This window comes from Bidens hawaiensis, unplaced genomic scaffold (assembly GCF_021521415.1).
Source record: "Bidens hawaiensis isolate Kalapana, Puna unplaced genomic scaffold, B.hawaiensis_p1.1 tig00051769_1, whole genome shotgun sequence".
Lineage (NCBI taxonomy): Eukaryota > Viridiplantae > Streptophyta > Magnoliopsida > Asterales > Asteraceae > Bidens > Bidens hawaiensis.
In genome coordinates this window covers 1-4,361 of record NW_027499304.1, presented here as the reverse complement: position 1 = coordinate 4,361, position 4,361 = coordinate 1, and positions in this window count along the sequence as shown.

Genomic DNA, 4,361 nt, shown 5'->3' with positions numbered 1-4,361 from the left:
TTATAAATTACGTAGTTGTTTCAAACAGATAAAATTCTATATTATTATACATGGTACCAATTCAGGGGCTGAGCCAACTAGTTGTTAGTAACTTAGTATATATCATCAAATCTCGAGCGATCATAAGAGCATTCTCAATTAGGGATGAGATCGGGACCGTACCGATACCGACCGGCCCCGTCCCGAAAATCGCGGATTCTTGGTACCGGTACCGAAATATTCGGTACGGTTACCGGTACCGAAACTCAAAATGTTGGTACCGATTCGGTACCGACGGTACCAAATCGGTACCGGGGTCAACCACCGGTACCAGTCCCGAATTTGTCCATCCCTGTTCTCAACCCATATCTTAAATCATGTGAGGGATTTTGCAAATTTTAAGGTAAGATTATAGGTAGTTGTGAATGTAAATTATAGGGTGAGAAAAATAATGATTTTTAGTAAATTTGGGAAAACTTCGTTTTTTTCTATTTATTTTTTAATATTTGTTGATTTGGTTGTGAGTAGAGGAGATAAAACTGAAATGATAAATATAAAAAAATATTATTTAATTAAATAGAAGAGATAAATGTATTGTTTTTTAATGGAATGATAGAGATGAGAGACAGAAATGCTCCAATAACCCATTAATTTAAAAATTTAGAAGTTTATACTTGTTGCAAAATGAAAACAAAAATTAAATAAAACAAATAATCCTGCTTGCTAGATGAGGAAATAAAGACCAGGTTTCATATTTTTTTCCCATAAATCAATGGGCTAAATCATAAAAAATGATTAAGCTTGTTTGAAATGTTCATGTTATACGTTTTACATGAAAGGAGAAAAAGAATGTTATCGGTTAATATGTTACTACCTTATTACCTCCGTTACTGCTTCTAGCTAGACTTTTGAAAAACAAAAATAAGTCAATAAATATTTTTCAAACTCAATCCCAAACATGCTCTAATACATAGGCGATGTTGAAAAGTTATGAAATATAAAGTCATTTTTTTACTCTAATAAATAAAAATCCCTATAAAATAGTAATCAAGTTTTAAATTTGTTTTCTAATTAAGTCACTCATATTTTGTTTTGTCTTGATCAGATAATTCAACTTTTATTTTGTTTCAGTTAGGTCACTTAACTTTTTAATTTGTGTTTTAAAATGAAAGGAACAACTACTATATCATCATGAGTGATATATTACTGATAAAAAAGAATTATTGACGTTTTAGTTATCTGTGAACATATAATATGCAGGTAAAAATAATACTATTAGAACATTGTTTGAAAGTTATGTGACTTAATTGAGCTAAAATTGAAAGTTAAGTGACCTAATTATACAACATAAAATATGATTGACTTAATTAAAACAAACTTAAAACTTGATTATTACTCTATAAAGTTGTCCCAATAATAAACCCTATACTATGATATAATATATTCAAAGAGTATACACGTGTATATAACCGCTATGGAATAATCCTTAAAATGTGTTGAAACTTTTATCTATGTAGTACGTTTTAAGAGAAGGATATACATTAAGAACCTTTTCAATTATCGGTAACTAGTTTGAGACCCGTATATTACACGGGTAATTATTGAAAATTATAAAATAGAAAATTAAGATTTGCTTCCCTGTGCTTTAGTGGCACACAACGCGGAATCAGACTGGGATCTGTAAAGTGCTCCCACCCATAAAGCATAAGGAGTCAAATCATATTTTTCTCATTTTAAAATTTATACATTAATAAATATACAATCAACAACGAAATTATCATATACTGTTAATACAATTACAACTTCACACTAAAATTACAGGAATTAGAAAAGAAACATTACACAAATATTTTATAAATAAGAAATTTCTTGTACACTGCATTATTGGTCAAATTAGCTTGTTTATCAAGAATCAAATTCTTTAGCACATGTCTGCTTGTAACTCTTGACAAGACAACGTGTAGCTGTCATGTGAGAACACGGGTTCTTTCAAGTAAAAACATATATGTTGGTTATTTTTTTTATTGAATTGGATACTTTTAATAATATTATACCAACAGGAATTTAATACAAAGTATTATACTAATTGATATTGACGTTGATTGAGCATGATAAATTTGTTGTCACCAACCGACTTGTATTGAAATATTTCAAGTTTTTTAATTTATTACAATTAAAAGTCATATAATCAAGGAGTGTATGAAATAGTTGAAAATATCCATAAGGAATGCAATTAGCAGAATTATGAAAAAGTCATACTAAATTGTTTGCCATTGTTGTTGAACTTTGATTATTGTATGAGTTAACAAAGTACCACATGATGTGTCTTATATATAGTACTTTAAAATATTAGAAAAATAATGTTTTAAACCTTGAATACTAATCGCGTGTGATTAGTGATTATTTTAAGAAGAAGTTGCAATATTTAATTAAGTTGATATATCTATCTCTATAATTATTTAAACAATTAAAAATCATGATTATAGTTTTCAAAATAATGAAAGAATTCAGATTTACAGGAAACAATCATGGTAAGTGAGTTGACCAGATTAAATAAAAAATCCGTAATTATAGCTTGATCATATTAGACCCTTGGTTTCTTCCTTAAAAAATACCTAAAATAATCTATTGATTTATATTTAGACAAAACTTAAAAATCAAATCACTCACATTTATATTAGTTAAACGTGTTAAATTATGAATATTTATAATTTGATACATATCCCGTGTGATTAGGTAATTTCGTTTGAAAAGTTGTTGAAATACTAAACATCTAGTAAACCATGATTGTTTCCACACTTATATATGTATTAATAATGAAAAAATATAATTTAATATTTGATTTTAAGGTTTAAAACTAATGATTATTCGTATGATTAAAGTTTTAGCAAGAAAACCAGAATTGTAGGTTTTCAAAGTTTCAGCTAAAACTAATAATGGTTTTAATATTTACCTAAAGTTCTCTTAATTTTTGAAATTTTAAATAAAGTGCTTTTAATGAAAATGTGAAACTTTGCATATTAAGCAAAATATAGTCAACAAAAATATGAATAATGAAAATACAAACAACTAATGTTATCTTAGTTATGAAAAAAAAAGATATATTGAAAAGTTTTAAATAGCTAGTAAATTGAGATTATAGCTTTCCAAATACAGAAAGAATTTGAATTTTTAGAAAGCATGGTGAATGAGTTGACCAAATTCAAATTTATGTTTCTTGAATTTATGTTTTTGAAAAAATACTAAAAAAAAGATGAAAAAGACTAAGAGAGTGACAAGTGGCACAACTGAGTACTCTTTTATTATAATAGTAGACTAGGTTATTGACCCGTGTACGGCACGGGTGGACGTACACGGGTGGAAATATAGAAATCATTAACAAAAAACATATTTAAGATGATAAAAGTTTGTTTCGTATGTTTATGTGGAGAATTATTTGATATATTTGCAATTCATATTCTTATGTAAACAAAGTAGTTAAAACATAAACTTACTAAAACAAAAGATTTATAGTACATTGTTTGGAAACATAATTTAAAACTTTAAAAATTACAAATTCATAAGCTGCTAAATATTTTCTTGTAAACCATATTTGTTGTCTTGTTTGTAACTTTACATTGCTTATCCAAAATATGCATTTTAATACAATCTCTACTCTTCCACTCTTGAAAAAGCAATATATAGTTGATCGTAAGTAAAACGGGCCTCTCATATATATTCCAACTTTTGCTAGAGATCTACTTTGAGTTGTTACAGTTATATCGCGCTTATTTATTGTGTCACTAATATCATCAACGATTAACGCTGCAACTTAGAAGTTTTTGGCAGGTTGTAAGTCCTTGCATCTTTTTGCCTTGTTCCAATAATGCACAACTTTAAAACCATATCGGGATTGTTTTTAAAACAAACACTTACCATCCAGTATTCTTGAACCAAAGGATTTTGAGAATCCAACATTGTCTTCAAGTAATTCATTATTTCGTTATCTAACATTTCCGAACTTTATTGTGTCGTTGCGTAAGAAAATGGTTATGTGTTAAAAATAATTTAATTAAATTACTCATAATTTAGATTGTTCATAAAATAATATTAAAAATAATAAATGATGTTTTAATGATCCCCCTTGAGTCATGACAATTATGATATATAATACGCAAATCCAGTTATTTCATGTAATAATATTTGTTTATGACTTTTTAATAAGGTTTTATATATTTATGCACTATTAATTCAAAGTGGCTAACCAAAATTTGTGTGATTTATTTTAAAAATAAAAATTCATACCGATATTATTATATTACATTTTGTGTGTATAAAAAAGATATTTAAGAAAATAAACATTTTCACGGATTTAAAATATAAATTTACAAAGATTTGATTGT